The sequence below is a fragment of the Chlamydotis macqueenii genome, chromosome 9, assembly GCF_036417535.1.
Source record: "Chlamydotis macqueenii isolate bChlMac1 chromosome 9, bChlMac1.mat, whole genome shotgun sequence".
Classification (NCBI taxonomy): Eukaryota; Metazoa; Chordata; class Aves; order Otidiformes; family Otididae; genus Chlamydotis; species Chlamydotis macqueenii.
In genome coordinates, this window is record NC_141564.1 from 24,187,392 (window position 1) to 24,193,179 (window position 5,788).

Genomic DNA, 5,788 nt, shown 5'->3' on the forward strand with positions numbered 1-5,788 from the left:
TAGGCCGCAAAATTAAGACCACGTCCTCCAGTGCCGTTTCTTGCAGCCGCAGTAAATGTGAAGTGAGCAGTCAGACGGGGGGGTGGGGATAGGAAATTAAAGCGCATTTCAATTTTGGAAAAGGGTGAAGTGATTTGAAAAAAAAAAAATAAAAAAAAAATCCCAATGGTTTCAGTCATCCGGCCCTCCCCTGTGCGGCCGTTTGCTCCACGCTGAAATCGGAGCGAGACCAAAGAGATCGGATTTCCCTTCCCGGGAAGGTCCCGGTTGGTATCTTGTCCCGGTTGGTATCTTGTCCCGGTTGGTATCTTGTCCCGGTTGGTGTCCTGTCCCCCCCGCGCCCCACGTTTGGTGTCCGGGCCCCCGCGGCGGCGATCGGCTCCGTGCGGCCGCCAGGTGGCGCCGCAGCTCCAGCGCTGGCGGCCGCGGCGCGGCGGGGCGGGAGCGCGGGGCGGGGGGAACGGGCGCTCACGGCACGGCCCCGGCCTGGCCCCGCTCCCGGCCCGGGACCCGCTGAATGTACCCCCCGGGCGCCTTATACTGGGTCAGGCGGGGCCGCGAGGGGGATGCCTATGTCACCGAGGCGCTACCCTAAAGACCTTCCCATACAGAGTTTTATACAAATATATCTATAAATATAATTTGTCTTAACGAAACGGCCGTAACGGTCATTTATCCAGGTGAACCGCAATTATTTTTTCCACCACTGCATTAAAAAAGTGTCCCCCAGGGCGGTGCCTCTGGGACCAAGGGTCTCTGTCCCCTTTCTGCTGCAGCACACGGCCTGGTGCCACCTCAGGCCCGGCTCTCCCGCCTTCCTCTCGGGCCACAGCTTGGTTTCACCCAGCGCAATGCGATTTAATTGAGATAAAACCGTGAATACTTGTTTTCACCCCAAGTGTTGCTATTTATAGCTTCAGCGAGTATGCTTACTGCAGGCTTTTCTTTCGTCAGTCTGTCTTGGGGAGGCATCTGGGTGCGACAGGAGGAATTTCCTGAGCCTTGGTAGCAGCTGTATGTGTTTTCAGATGGAGGGACGACTCCAAATGTCTGTAAATGTAGCATCAGCTCCATAATATTAGTAAAAATGTTAGGCGTTTGACATTCCCGGATTCCTCCGTTGAGTTGATAGTGTTTTATTACTACTGCTTTCAGCTCTAATCCATTGGGCTTTGCTCATTTGTTTTGGGTTTTGGTTTGGTTTTTTTTTTTTTTAATGGATAGTAGAAGAGCATGCAGGTGTTAAAAGTCATAAACGTCAAAGTGCAAAGGCCAGATTGTGATAATCGTAATAATTACATTGATAAGACTACATGCAAGTCATACGTGGAGATACATAAACCAGGTTAAAGTACAGCCCCTCGTAAGAGTTGTGCTGTGTACACTTGGCGATGCCACCAAGCCCCCGAGTGTTCATACTTGTGTCCAAACATAGCAAAGCCCGTTGCAAACGATGTTTATATTTTATTGAAGCTGCAGAAAGGCAAGAGAATTTCAACATAACTACAGGTAGTTATCTTGCCCACGAATGGTGAGGAAATCTATTTATTCAGTGGAAATACATTTGTTCTATGAGAATGGAATTTTGTATTAAAAGAGATAATTTTTGGCTTACATTGAGTTATTTTTCTTTCCTTGTGTAGGAAACTTCCTTTTCCGCATGTACTGGAATCATTTGGGGACGATTCGCTCTGGAAGTGTTGACAATATTTAACTGTGATATCTAATGTGTGTTATGATGACTCCGATTTTGCTGTTCCGTTGTGTCGAGCTGAGGCTGAGTGGGTGGCAGCGTTACTTTCCACTGCAGGAAACAAAAGTGGATCCATCAGCTCTGATCTGTGACGGGTGACTTTTTACATGCTTCAACCTGCGTTACTCCCAGTTAATAGGAAGTATTAATGATAATTATATCATTATCAGCAGTATTATCAGTAGCATTCATAATATTGGGAAGGAATCAAATAAAGTCAAATGATCTGCATTTACACTGGAGCTGTTTGATGGGATAATATTTTAAATAAATAATTATTTTTTTAGCTTATTTCATTATTGCGCAACAAGCAGCTGGTGTGGGCTTCAGCAGTTCAGCTTGTGGTGGTGCTCAGAGCCTGGCAGTAAATCTTTCATCAGGTGTTTGTTGTATTCACTCATTGACTGTACTGAAATTCTTCCTACAGGTGGAAAAGAAAAAAAAAGGCCAGGTAAGTCCCAGTCGTAGCCAATAATGAAAATAGAAAAATAGAAAGGATAGTAATGGTGCTTGATTTTCAATGCTGTTTTGTGTTTCCTGGATGTTGTCACTGATGTCACCATCATATTTGTTTGAGATTTGGAAATTGCTTCATGGATCTCCTGACCATTTGAATAGTGAGAGAAAGATGTTAATTTTTATGGTGTGAATAATAATCTGGCTTCTGGAAAGCGATCCATCTCTGAATGCCTGTCGCGGGAAGCCAGGATCCGTACTGCTCTAGTTAGGCCAATATTACAACCAGATCATTTATTACAAGACTTGGTGGCCTTGAGTTAAGCTGTGGTAGCTCAAAATTTTGTCAGAGACCTTTTCAGACAAATCCACTTTTGAGCATGTCATGACAGCTGATCCGGTTTTAAGCTAGAAATGTGCAGTTATGGTCAACTTGTGCTCTGTGCTGTAAACATTTACAGCAACAGGACAGAATGGTCTCTACAAAAGATCAATATGCAATGCTCTACGTTTCTGAAGTACCGATGTGCGCAAGCAGTTACTCATGAGTGCTATGCTACTTCTTCTTTGTCCAAGTACCTACTTCGCATGAGCTGTTCATGCGACTCAGACGTGATGAACCGGCCGTAGGTAGAACAGAAATGTGCATGTGAAACCAGCGTGTAGAATTTGGCCGTAAACTTGGAAGTTCACTGCTTATCTGCATTACTCTACCAAAGAGTATGACTTCTGGCAGTGCTCCAGCCGCTTAGGTGTGAACTCGTTCCAGAATTGCACTTCTTCCAAAGGCATTTGCTTTTACAACGTGGATTTACATACACTTGGAAATCAGGCTGCTGCGCGTTGCATATTCCTATTTTGTGAGTTTTCCAAGACTTGATTCTAAATCTGAGTTCCTCATAACTGAGTTTCGCAGTGAATTTATGTATGGGTTATACAGTACAACGCAGTTGTTTCCATGGGAGAAACGTGGAGTAAATTCACCCAATATGTAGTTTCACGACTTCTTCATACTAACAACAGCTCTTTGTACAAAAATACGCTATTTTTAATACTTTGTAATGCTGATGTGAGTGGAAATACATAGTTTTTCCCACTTCTTGAAAACTTTCTGGTTTATTCTGGCAAGTGTAGCTGTGCCCCAATTTGAAGCCTGTTCGAGCTAGTGGAAGAAGTGGAATGTGCTTGGAACAAACCCTTGTGTGGGTATGAACCAGAAGCTTAATTCTGCTCGCTTGAAGGCAGTGATGAAATACCACATCACGGCTCAGTTTTAGTCAACAGACTCGACTGAAGAGTAAAGTCTGATCTCAGAAAATTACAACATCTATTAAGTGGCTTCAAGAATTTGAAACAAGTACTCTGCGTGACTATTTCAGAATAAAATGAGGAACAGTATAGGGAAAATGGTTTTGCTATCAATTTAGTAATTTTTCTGATTGACCTAATTCACAAATGAACCAAGCAATCTTTAGAGCTTTTTATTTTAAAATAAGAGCATTTGCATAAAGACAAATATAAGTGTGTCTCACCAGATTCAAGAAACGTGGAAATTGGTACCAGAGTTTAGACCTAATGTCATCGGTAGCCAGCTAGCCAAGAAGATTATTAATGTAGCAATTGCAAATTATTGGGAAATACCTTATTAGTATTATCTCTTTTCTCTAAAAGCAAGAATATTAACAGGCACGGACAACTGCGTTTTATATCCTTTTTTTAAAAAAATATCTTTTGCTAGACCCTTATGGTTTCCTACTTCTAAAATTACGTACTTCTATTTTCATTTTCATTTTTGTTTGGGTTGTTGGAGGAGTTTGCTTTCCTACACGTCGCTACCGGGGTGAAACTTGTAGGTTAGCTTTGATCACTGTGAAAGTGCGTGGAAACGCTCCCCTGTGGTGGCATTTTCTCTCTTGAATCAGTCAATACTGTGGTGGTTTTCAGAACAGTGTCAGATGGCTCATTTTTGTGGAAATATCACAGGAGAAAACTTGAAGGAACGGAGCCACTGTTTTTGCTATAGGAATTCCCTGTCCCACAGTCGTACCGGGTAGTCTCTCTGTAGTGAATGTTGCATCAGTCTTTGTATTTTTGAATGTTAAGGATGTTAATCTTAAGCGTGGGGTTATTTTGAGAAGTTATGAAGATGTATGTATATGCAATACCAAGACGTTGGGTGCCTTAAAAAGAATAGATAATAATAGAGGGCATAGCACAATCTGAAATATTAATAGTTCAGTCATATGTCATCTGCTGAATCTTTAATGTCCATTTACTTTTTCTAACATCTTTATTTTTCTACTAGAATTTTCTGAATCTCTCCAGAATATCCTGTTCTATGAATTCTGAAGAAATATTTTAGGTTAGCCAAGGGTCGAATCTCTCCGTATTTGGGAATTCAAACAAGTACCGTGAACTGTGGAGGAATAATTCCTGTCCATGGCATGTGGCATCGCAATTTGGCGTGTTGTAGCACTGTGCCAGTAAGGGAGGTTCTCTGTAGCGATGAGATTTTGCAGTAGAACTTAAATAATTTCAAGTAGGGGTTCCTGAGTTGTGATAAATCGCTATTGGACTGGCATAGACCTGAGACATGCTGCTGCTCCTGATGGCACTGTCATCCCTTCTGCTGTTGGTGGCACCTGGCACCGTTGCTGGTGGGGGCTTCTGTAACAGTAATTCTAAACAAACAAAGAGAAAAGAAAGATTTGGGAGTCTTTATCCTACAGGGACCATCTTACCTGAAGTGAATGACTTTCCCCGAATGTTAAAGTGGCGTTATTATACTGATTATGGGAAAAAAATGTTTTTTTTTTCTTGCTTTCCTGAGCTTTACGTTGCTTTTCTGCAGAGAGTAGCTGGTTTACATGTTAAAGAGTGGTGGGAATGTATTTGTTAATATTTTTTCAGACTGTACTGGTTTAAAATGAAGTCAGTCTGTCACAACAGTAGCTGTCCTAAACTGAGATGAGTTTTCTAGAAAGCTACGTAAACCTTTAGTTTTGTACTTGGTCTCTAAGTTATTATATGTTTGTGTGTATATATATACACATAGTGTCCATTGTCTGAATAATCCTTGAACCAAAGCCTGTCATTGAACTTTGGAGGTTTTGGCTTTGCAAATCAAGGCTAATTAATGTGTTTTTTTGTGGGGTTTTGTTGTTGTTATTTTGTGATTGTTTGATTTGATTTTACTCAGAGTGTGACTGGAGAGAGGACAACATTACAGTGTGAAAATTCTCATCAAAGTCCTTTTAATAGGACTTTCAGATTTAATTATTTCTGTTTTTTTTTCTTTGCAGAATGAAGGAGCTATGCTCAAAAGAGCGTAGGCATTATTAGACCCAGGACGGTCTAACTCAAAGAAAGATGTAAGAAATTCCCGTTAGTGAGATTACAGGGTCAGATGCAGCCAGCAAATCTGCTTCACCGTTAGCTCTCACCCTGAGCAACCGGGTACCTGGGGTACTGCACCACTGGACCTCCCCTGGCACTGGGAGTAGGGGAGTGCTGAGCGCTTAGAAGAATCATCCTGTAGTGTTTTCGTGAAAAATTACCTTTAAAAAAACTGGACACCGG